Raw genomic sequence first — 12385 nt, forward strand, 5'->3', positions numbered from 1 at the left:
GAGTGTGCACCTGCAGGTGACATGTGCCCCCCGCCCCCACGTATATATCCCCCCCCCCCCAACTGACACTCTGCTGTCAGGTCAACAGGTGAGTGGATTTAAAATAGCAACAAGTAAGGAGTGTTTGTGTCAGCTGCTAAAGAAAAGACGGCCACTCAGTTTTTCCAGAAAACCTCAGCTCCAGTCCTCACATTTTTCTTCAACGTCCTACGTTTGGTGTGCACCAAACTGACTAATTATTTCCCAGAATGCATTGTTGTCCCCAGTGTCCGACATGAGGACGGCGTTGTTATCCATGTTTTGAACCGCAAGGATTTCCCTTGAAGCCGTCCTGACGGAACCCCCATTTTTATTTGGGAGGGGTGTGTCACTGCAGTGTCCGGATTCGAACCCACACCCCCTGCATGAGGATGTCAAATGAGCAATTCCTTACATCTTCACGTTAAAGTCATCTCTTTCCATTTTGCGGTTTCTAAAAAGCCGACGCAAAGCCGGACGATAAACCCGGATCCATCCGTTCATCCATCGGTTTTCTCCCACCGGGTCCGGGTCTTGGTAGGGAAGCCCAGACTAGTTGGTCTCAGACCCCCTCTTCCAGTTCTAAAGGAGAAACATGGATGAGTTCCCAGGCCAGCCGTGAAACATAAACCCTCCAATGTGTCCTACTGGTCTACTTAGGACCTCCTTCCGGCTGGGCCTGCCTGGAACACCTCACCTGGGAGTCGTCCAGGTGTCTAGCCAACATGATGTCATATAAAAACATGAACTATGAAGTGGTTATTGAGCATGCTCACTGGTCACATGGCAAAGGAATGTGGATTTTAGGGTCTAGCATGGTGGTAAATAACCTTGAAATACTTTTTTACTTTGCACTATTACAAATTTAATGATGCGTATCAATAAAAAGTTATTTATTAATTAATATAATGAATACAACGATAGATATACTTAAAATGTTCGATTTTATTTAACAAATGTAATGAATATATTTTAAAATGTCAATATCATGTTATATAATAAATGTAATGATAAATATACCTTAATATTTATACATACTGTATATATAATTTTTTAGTTTATGTAATACAATATACTGAAGTATTGCAATATGTAAAAAAAAAATACATGTAATAATAAATATACCTAAACACTTTAAAATTATATACTTTAATACATTTAAAGAAAATTATTATTAAATACCAAAATGCAGCGATAAATATGCTTGCAGATTTCAATATTTAATAAATGTATTGATAGATATAAAATCAAAGATTTCAATATTATGTAATGTCATAAATGTAATGATAAATATACCTGAATATTTCAGTAATATGATAAACATGATGACAAACCGAAGTCTTTCAATATTATGTAAAATTAAATGTAATATTAAATATATTTGAATACTATAATATTATATACTTTAATACATTTAATGAAAATGATTATTTAATACTTCTTTATGGTTTAATATAAAAATGTAGCGATAAATATACTTGCAGATTTCAATAATATTTAAAAAATGTATTGATAAATATAAAATCAAATATTTCAATATTATGTAATGTCATAAATGTAATGATAAATATACCTGAATATTTCAGTAATAGGATAAACATGATGACAAACCAAAGTACTTCAATATTATGTCAAATTAAATGTGATATTAAATATATTTAAATACTATAATATTATATACGTTAATACATTTAATGAAAATTATTATTAAATACTTCTTTATTGTTTAATATAAAAATGTAGTAATAAATATTCTTGCAGATTTAAATATTTAATACATGTATTGATGAATATAAAATATAATATTTCAATATAGTGTAATATCATAAATGTAATGATAAATATACCTGAATATTTCAGTACTTTGATAAACAATTATGATACTGAAGTACTTCAAAATTATTTAAAAGAAAACACATGTAATAATAAATGTACTTAAATACTTTGATATTATAAACTATAATACGTTTAAAGAAAACAATAATTAAATACTTCTTAATTATTTAACGAAAAGAATGTAGCGGTAATTATACTTGAAGAATTAAATCATATTTAATAAATGTATTGATAAATATAAAATCAAACATTTCAATATCATGTAATATCATAAATGTAATGATAAATATACCTGAATATTTCAGTACTTTGATAAAAATTATGACATACTGAAGTACTTCAATATTATGTAAAATTACATGTAATATTAAATATACTAAAATACTTAAATATTATATAGTATAATAAATGTCATAAGTGTATTGCGTTTGACTTTGACTGTAAAGAATGGTGGTTTTACAAGACCTTGGGTCTTCTCAACCTTTCCCATCCATGTTTTTGTATCACATGATGTATTTGTTTTGGGGTTTTTGTCTGTTTGCGCAAATAAAACCATTTAAAAAATAAAAGCATATGTCAGTGCAAAGATGAGTGGGAAGAGACCGCGGGGAAGACTGGGGACATGTTGGAGAGGTTGTGATACAAAGTAGCACATATTTCTAACTTACATCTGGCAGTAGACTCGCTATGGAAGCGCTAAAAACTACAACATGGCTGACTGGGGGCTGGGGGGAGACGCTGTCGAAGTGGAGGCACGTAAATAAGACCACCCACAAAACGGAAAGATGGTCTGTAACATCATCTATGCAACATTTTGACCAACCGGTTCATGTTATGTATAACACAAGGAAGTGTTTTGAAGGTAATCATAATATGACCCTTAAAATATTATGTAGTGGATCAATAAACATTCATATTTTTTAGCAGTAAGTGAAAAAGTTTAAGAAGTTGTTGCTGATATTATATTTACAAATATTGGTGTTTTTTAAATTGTTATTATTTCTAACCTTTATTTACATGGGAAACTATTTGCATCAGTAATATAGACACAAATATTTGTGTCTTTTGGGGTCATGAAAATAAAATAGTTTTGTCAATATTTGTATTGATTGACATTGTTGCATGATGTCATGCTGTTGAAAATAATCCTTGGGTTTTTACATGATTATCTCGAACGAAGGTTATTTTATTCGCGTGTATTGGTGTGTGTACCTAATGAAGTGAGTAAACGCAAACAAAAGTACAGCCGGTTGTTTAGTCAGCCTCCGCCAGGGGGCACTGTTAGCACGGCTTGTGTTGGTTCGTGCCAGGGACGGAAGCAGCCGGAAGGTGTCGAGAAAGGTGCGAGTGACCTTTTGGCGGGAGGAGACGTGTGACACTCACACGTTTGTGTTGCGCAATTACACACACACACACACACATTTCCTTGTATTTGTGACCTTCTTGAGACCTCCGAAAAAGGCCTACCTCTTTAGCACCACACTTTATATAGATTAATAAAGATTTTTTATTTACAACCTTGATAATATATACATGCTATGTAAATATAAAAAAGCTTGTTGTGAAAAATGAGTTGGAATTTCACAAGAAAAAGGTCACAGTTTCACAAGAAAAACTTAGAATTTTGGCAGTATTATAACAAAAGTCAAAATTTTTACATGAAAAACTGAACATTTGTGCAATATTATGATAAAAGTTGGAATTTTACTCAATAACAGTCGCAATTTTACAAGAAAAGCTTAACATTTTATAAGAAACTTTTGAAATTTTGGCAATATTGTAATAATAATCGGAATTTTACCTGGCAAAATTATGACAAAAGTTATAATGTTATTCAAAAAATGTCACTATTTTACGAGAACAACAAAAAAATTGGGCAATATTGTGACAAAAGTCAGCATTTTATATGACAAATGTCACCATTTTGCATTAAAAAGTAATAATTTTACATTAAAAAAAGTAATAATTTTACGAGAAAATATTGCAATATTAGAGAAACAAAAAAAATATGAGAAATAGTTGCCATTTTTATAAGAAAAAAGTTGACACATTGCAAGAAAAAGACTGCTTTTAGTTAACTTTTTGTTTGTAATTGTTTTTTAATCTTCATTATTTACTTCAAGTTATTACAGTATGTCTCTATATACATATTTATTTGATTAGTTTTTATTAATTTTGGCCAAAGGGGGAGCACTTCAAATTTTTACACACACTTGTTATTTCATATGTTGACCTGAGGGGGAGCACTTTTAAAACCGACACACAGTCCATTTGAAAAATCCCTCCTTTTTGGGACCACCCTCACTTTAATAGCAAATGAGATCTCTATTTTTTTTGTTTTTTGTAATGTGCTTAAGGCCGATGACAAAGGAGTCACGTACCACAGATGGCCCCTGTGCCGCACTTTGAGCAACCCAGTTGTAGAAGCTAGCTGTTAATGGCCATCATAGTCTTAGTACCGTAATGTATTTGTTCATCCTATGGTCACATATGGGACGCGGGTTGTCTTACGTCAGCTCCGGAAGTGGTAAAATCAGCTGTTCACCTGGCGGGTTTTTTCGGGGATGAATAGGGAAGTCGTTATTTAACTGCGGTCTTGTTTTATCATGTATTGCTGCCTTTGCCCCTGTCAATGTTTACTTTTGTATGCACATTAAATCAACCAAAAATCCTGACTTTGGAGCAATGTTCACAGACTCTAGTATTTGGCTCTCTATTAGATGCAATGTTTTTCTGTACTGGGACCATGATGAGTACACACACACACACACACACACACACACACACACACACACACACACACACACACACACACACACACACACACATATTCTTGTATTTGTTAACTTCTTGAGACCTCTGAAAAAGGCCTACCTCTTTAGGACCAACCATTCTAGATATACAAAGATGTGTATTTACAACATTAATAATATATACATACTATGCAAATACAAAAAAGCTGCTTGTGAAAAATGAGTTGGAATTTCACAAGAAAAACAGTATTATAATAAAAGTCGTAATTTTACTCAATGCAATTCAAAATTTTACAAGAAAAACTGAACATTTGTGCAATATTATGATAAAAGTTGGAATTTTACTCCATAACAGTCGCAATTTTACAAGAAAAGCTTAACATTTTTTCAATTTTATGAAAAGAGTCATACTTTTACTTGACAAAAGTCACAATTTTATAAGAAAACTTTAAAATGTTGGCAATATTATAATAACAATCGGAATTTTACCTGGCAAAATTATGACAAAAGTTATAATTTTATTAAAAAATGTTTACTATTTTACAAGAACATCAAAAAAATTATGATAAATTATAATGATGAATGGGTTATACTTGTATAGCGCTTTTCTACCTTCAAGGTACTCAAAGCGCTTTGACAGTATTTCCACATTCACCCATTCACACACACATTCACACACTGATGGAGGGAGCTGCCATGCAAGGCGCTACCAGCACCCATCAGGAGCAAGGGTGAAGTGTCTTGCCCAAGGACACAACGGTTAAATCGTTAAATTGGGCAATATTGTGACAAAAGTCAGAATTTTATATGACAAATGTCCCCATTTTGCATTAAAAAGTGATAATTTTACATAAAAAGTAATTTTATGAGAAAATATTGCAATATTACAGCAACAGAATATGAGAAATAGTTGCCATTTTTATAAGAAAAAAGTCGACGCATTGTGAGAAAAAGACTGCTTTTAGTTAATTTAATTGTTTTTTGAATTTTTAGTTGTTTTTTGATCTTCATTATTTACTTCAAGTTATTACAGTATGTCTGTATATACATATTTATTTGATTAGTTTTTATTAATTTTGGCCAAAGGGGGCGCATTTCAATTTCCTACACACACTTGTTATTACATATGTTGACCTGAGGGGGAGCACTTTTAAAACAGACACACAGTCCATTTGAAAAATCCCTCCTTTTTGGGACCACCCTCATTTGGATAGATTTCACCACCAGGGGTGCAAATGAGACATTCTCTATTAGATGCAATGGTTTTCTGTATTGGGAGCATGATTTATGTCCTAACTTGTTCACACCTCCTCATATGGAAGCTACTTTTCCTGTTGATGTCTCAAGAAGGGTAGAAATACAAGAACACACACACACATACACACTGGCTGACCTTGTGTGTGTGCGTGTGTGTTCCACCTGTGCAGCAGAGGTGTGTCACTTGAAAGTGCTAATGAGGCTCGCTGCTTTCCCCTTCCCGCCTGGTTGCCAGGTGCGGGTCGTTAGCGGCCTGTGGCGCCCGGCGTCGATGGACGCTCTTAGGTGCGAAACACGCGGAAGATAACGACATGCTGATGGCGGCGTCGGCCGCCTTCATTAGAGCCACCCGCCGAGTCCATTCGCGTCTTTTTCCTCGGGAACCACCCGCCGACGCACAGGTGGATCTTTTTTGTTTGTTTTTTCCCGCCCCCGCCGCTTATCTGTCTTGATGCTGTTATCAGGCGGCGTGTACTGATCCAAGAAGCTGCTGTGCCACGCTGATATCGTTTCTACACGCGGCGTTATTCAAGTGGCGAGCCGCCCCTAAAATAAGCTGAATCACATTTGGTACTTTGCTTACGATGCTTCTTTTTTTTTTAATGTCAACAACAAGCACTGGGATGAAAGCTCATGTCTGCACGACTCTGTCTTATTCCACTTTCTCCTTTATCTTCCTCCGTTCCCTCATCCGTCATAAGAATGCACAACTTGACACTTTAGTGGAGTGCCAAAGTACTTTGAGTTGAACAAAGAACAGATTTATGTCAAATTGCTGAAACGTTAATGGGTGTCAGTCTTTTCTACAAAGTGTTTACACTGTAAGTGTCACGGATGCCATGATCCGTTTGTAGTTTGGTATTCCTTAGTTGTTTATCTCTGTTTCTGTAGAAGCATTTAAGTCCCTTCTTAAAACTCTTTTGTATACGCTAGCCTTTAAATAGACCCCCTTTTAGACCAGTTGATCTGCCGTCTGTTTTCTGCTCCGCCACCCCCTCTCCTGTGTGGAGAGGTTATTAGGCGACCACAGATGATGCGCTAGCTGTTCAAAGTCGGGACCCGGGGTGGACCCATACTTGCCAACCTTGAGACCTCCGAATTCAGGAGATAGGGGGGCGGGGTTGAGGTGCAGGCAGCATACCCCTTCCCCTTCGAGCTGTCCTGGATGTAATGAAATTATTTTTTCCAGTCATTTTGGAACTTGCAAGCGTACTTCTTCTTACCCGTCGTCGCCATGTCTCTTCTTCGTTCTTCTGCTTCGTCTCCTTCTTGTTGTGTGTGCAGTTGTGCACTGAGCTCCAAAAGCCGTAGATGTTATTGTAGTGTCCCGGAAGAGTTAGTGCTGCAAGGGGTTCTGGGTATTTGTTCTGTTGTGTTTATGTTGTGTTACGGTGCGGATGTTCTCCCGAAATGTGTTTGTCATTCTTGTTTGGTGTGGGTTCACAGTGTGGCGCATATTAGTAACAGTGTTAAAGTTGTTTATACGGCCACCCTCAGTGTGACATGTATGGCTATTGACCAAGTATGCGTGCATTCACTTGTGTGTGTGTGTGCTTGAAATTAACATTATCATTAAACCAGTTAAAAGATCATACAACGTGTCAGCATTTCTTGACCTCTTCGAGTAAAGACCATCGAGAAAAGCGGACGCCTGGACAGCATGCGGCTGTTAAGGGGTGAAGGTTTCAGGAGAGAGAGGACGCTAAAGGCAGTGCCTTTAAGGCAGTGTTTTTCAACCTTTTTTGAGCCGAGGCACGTTTTTTTCATTGAAAAAATCCAAAGGCACACCACCAGCAGAAATCATTAAAATATGAAACTCGATATTGACAATAAAAAGTCGTGGGATATGACTTTAAACCATAACTAAGCATGCAACACTACAGCTCTTATCTCAAAGTAGGTGTACTGTTACCACCTGTCACATCACACCCTGACTTATTTGGACATTTTTGCTGTTTTCTTATGTGTAGTGTTTTAGTTCTTGTCTTGCGCTCCTATTTTGGTGGCTTTTCCTGTTTTGTTGGTATTTTCCTGTAGCAGTTTCATGTCTTCCTTTGAGCGATATTCCCCGCGCCTGCTTAGTTTTAGCAATCAAGAATATTGCAGTTGTTTTTATCCTTCTTTGTGGGGACATTGTTGAGTGTCATGTCATGTTCAGATGTACTTTGTGAACGCCGTCTTTGCTCCACACGCTGTAAGTCTTTGCTGTCGTCCAGCAATCTGTTTTTCTTCCCTTTGTCGCCAGTTCAGTTGTAGTTTCGTTCTGCATAGCCTTTCCTAAGCTTCAATGCTTTTTTTTTAGGGGCACTCACCTTTTGTTTATTTTTCAGTTTAAGCATTAGACACCTTTTTACCTGCACACTGCCTCCCACTGTCGTCTGAAAAATTGTGATCACGATTAGCTACCTGCTGCCACCTACTGATATGGAAGAGTATTACACGGTTACTCTGCCGACACTCAACAACAACACATCATTTGCAGACTATAATTACTGGTTTGCAAAAAATGTTATACCCCAAATAGGTGAAATTAGATAATCTCCCACGGCACACCAGACTGTATCTCACGGCACACTAGTGTGCCGCGGCACAGTGGTTGAAAAACACTGCTTTAAGGCACGCCCTCAATATTGTTGTCCGGGTGGAAATTCGGGAGAAATTCGGGAGAATGGTTGCCCCGGGAAAATCGTGAGGGTTGGCAAGTATGGGGGGACCACTCATCTGTGCATCAGTTGGGGACGTCTCTGCGCTGCTGACTTGTTTCCCCTGCTGGCCCCACTATGGACTAGTGTTGTAACGATGCCAATATTTTGGTACCGGTGCCGGTACTAAAATTATTTTGGTACTTTCCTAAATAAAGGGGACCACAAAAAAATGCCGTATTGGCTTTATTTTAACAACAAATCTTAGGGTACATTAAACATATGTTTATTATTGCAGTTAAGTCCTTAAATAAAATAGTGAACATACAAGACAACTTGTCTTTTATTAGTAAGTAAACAAACAAAGGCTCCTAATTTAGCTGCTGACATATGCAGTAAAATATTGTGTTATTTATCATTCTATTATTTTGTCAACATTATTAAGGACAAGTGGTAGGAAATGAATTATTAATCTACTTGTTCATTTACTGTTAATATCTGCTTACTTTCTCTTTTAACATGTTCTATCTACTCTTCTGTTAAAATGTAATAATCACTTATTCTTCTGTTGTTTGATACTTTACATTAGTTTTGGATGATACCACACATTTGGGTATCAATCCGATACCAAGTCGTTACAGGATCATACATTGGTCATATTCAAAGTCCTCATGTGTCCAGGGACATATTTCCTGAGTTTATGAACATAATATACATTTTTTTTAAACGAAAGAAGATGTTGTGTTTCCAAAAATATCGACGTAATCATAGTAGTATCGACTAGATACGTGCCTGTACTTGATATCATTACTTAAAGTTAAAGTACCAATGATTGTCACACACACACTAGATGTGGCGAAATTATTCTCTGCATTTGACCCATCACCCTTGATCACCCCCTGGGAGGTGAGTGGAGCAGTGAGCAGCAGCGGTGGCCACGCCCGGGAACCATTTTTTGTGATTTAACCTCCAATTCCAACCCTTGATGCTGAGTGCCAAGCAGGGAAGTAATGGCTCCTATTTTTATAGTTTTTGGTATGACTCGGCCGGGGTTTGAACTCACAACCTACCAGTGGATGTCAGGTGTAGATCCACCAATGGCGTTTGTTGACATTTTGACGCCGGTGAGCTACGGTGTGTAGTGAAGCATGTTTAGCTATTCCTCGTCCGGCAGGGATGATACTTGTAAGAAAGTTACTTTATTCGTCGCCATGGAGACCAGGATTAGTGATTTCGAAGTAGCTAAAACACTGCAGACGGCTGATGGATGCTAGCTGCTAGCTAGCTAGTCATGTCTTAAAGCACCTCTTCCTGAGGGTGTTTCAGTGTTATAACTTCACTTTTATCGTTAGTTTTTAAGCCAAAATGCGTCTGTTCTCCCTTTTCTGTCTCCACACTGTCGAACATGCTCGTCTGCTCGTAAACCAGCAATGACACGACGTGACTTTGGCGCGGGCGCGGTGGGGTGGGACCGGTACTTTTCAGAGACTGTATAGTACCGAAAATTATTCATTAGTATTGCGGTACTATACTAATACCGGTAAACCGTACAACCCTACTATGCTAGATCCACTCGACATCCATTGCACCGGTCACCCGGGGAGGGGTCCCCATATAAGCAGTCCCCTCCAAGGTTTCTTATTGTTCCCATTGGGTTGAGTTTTTCCTTGCCCTGATGTGGGATCTGAGCCGAGGATGTCGTTGTGGCTTGTGCAGCCCTTAGCAGAGGTGTGGACTCGAGTCACATGACTTGGACTCGAGTCAGACTCGAGTCATGAATTTGATGACTTTAGACTCGACTTGACAAAATGTAAAGAGACTTGCAACTCGACTTAGACTTTAACATCAATGACTTGTGACTTCACTTGGACTTGAGCCTTTTGACTTGACATGACTTGCTACTTTCCCCAAAACCTAAAGTTTAAAAAGTTATTTGGGAGCGCTCCGTATCTTTCATTCTATACGTCTGTGTCTATAAGCGTGTGTGCTGCGTGTCAGCATGTGTGCTGTCAGTACAACAGCCAATCAAATTAAATCTACGTTGTTTTCATCACACAGCTCTCATCCTACCCAATTGCAGGACAACCACCGAACATGAGTTGTCAAACAATGCGGCAGTGAGAAACAATTATGCCAAAGTTGGTTTCGTTCGGGTATAAAAACTACGACTTGGTCAACAAAAAACGAATTGCCGTATGCAAATCACGCAGTTCGAATATTACAGACGGAGACGCAACAACTTCCAACTTCGTTCGACATTTGAAGTTGCACAAAGAAGGGTAAGTTTTGAATGTAAGCTAACGTTTATTGGCTAAGTAACATGACTTTTATTTGCTGTGTAGTTAAATCAGTGAGGCTGTAAACTCACTGCTAACGTTATAACCATACACATCTTATAAGTAGACGCAGCATCGAGCGCTACTGCCTACTGGCGCAGACGAGACGCGGGGCCGCCATCTTGGAGTGGTGATCCGCTCCACTCAGTGCAATTCATTTGGCAGGAGCAATGAACTGTCAGCAAATTTAATTCATCTTACCTCACTGAATACCACTGATTTTCACGCGTTTTTTTGTCATACGTGTAGCTATGATAACGGACACATGTTTTGGCGTTTTTATTATTCATAGTTTGCTTAACAGTAATATAATATTCTTATACGCTATAAGTGACCAGACGTCCGAGATCAAAACTGGGAATATAAGCCCAGAGAAGGGGGAAAAAAACGGTCAGCTATTTTTAAGTTGAAGAAACAATATGATTAGATTATATATACATGCGTATATCCTACATAAACAATGTATGAATACATTAGATATCTATATATTTTAGGGACCTATAGACTGTAACTATGTTGCTGCAGCAGCAGAGAGTTTATTCTGTCGTGACACTTTGTATTGATATTTTGTATTACATTCTTCCCTTAAATGATAATGTTTACAGTGATTGTTTATATCTATTTTTTATGTATGTCGCTTTGGATAAAAGCGTCTGCCAAATACTTAAACATATATAAACACCTGAAAGTCTTTATATCAGCTAAAACCACCAATCTGTTTCACTGGATTCAGAATAAAACCAAATGCTGTCTTACCCAACAATGTTAGTATTTGAATATTGTTACTTGAAGACTTATTCCTGGTTACAATTATACTGTTAAGAAAGTATTGTGTTATACTTTGCCTAAAATGAGAATGCATCATAATCAGTGGCGGCTGGTGAATTTTGTTTTAGGTGGGGCTGAAAGTTTGTAAACCAAACCCCTGTAGGGGTGTCATCCTCCCCCAGAAGATTTCTTTGTGATTCTCACATACAAATATTGAAGATCTTTGCTCCTTCTCAACTTTGTGGTAATGTTATTTTCATAAAATACAACCAATAGTATGTTAATGTTTGTTTTTGCAAATGTGTTTATTCTGTAAAGGAATAAGTTAAATGTTTAAAATTGTTTAAACTATTAAAATGACTGGTTAATAGTGCTATTATGAATTGCAATGTCAGCACTATTTTTTTTCCTGCAATTTCAAATGCACTTGTTTTAATAAATAAATACAGCGTTTTAAAAGCATACACAATCTGTGTAAAAATATTAGTCTGTGGTTAAAAGGACTTGAAAGGACTCGAAACTCAAAATGCAGGACTTGGGACTTGACTTGAGACTTTCTAGTCTTGACTTTGGACTTGACTCGGGACTTGCCTGTCTTGACTCGGGACTTGACTCGAGACTTGAGGGCAAAGACTTGAGACTTACTTGTGACTTGCAAAGCAATGACTTGGTCCCACCTCTGGCCCTTAGAGACACTTGTGATTAAGGGCTATATAAATAAACGTTTATGGATTGATTGATTGTTTCAGCACCCTCGTTGGGTTTCTTAGTTGCC

This window comes from Entelurus aequoreus, linkage group LG20, assembly GCF_033978785.1.
Source record: "Entelurus aequoreus isolate RoL-2023_Sb linkage group LG20, RoL_Eaeq_v1.1, whole genome shotgun sequence".
NCBI classification, from domain to species: domain Eukaryota; kingdom Metazoa; phylum Chordata; class Actinopteri; order Syngnathiformes; family Syngnathidae; genus Entelurus; species Entelurus aequoreus.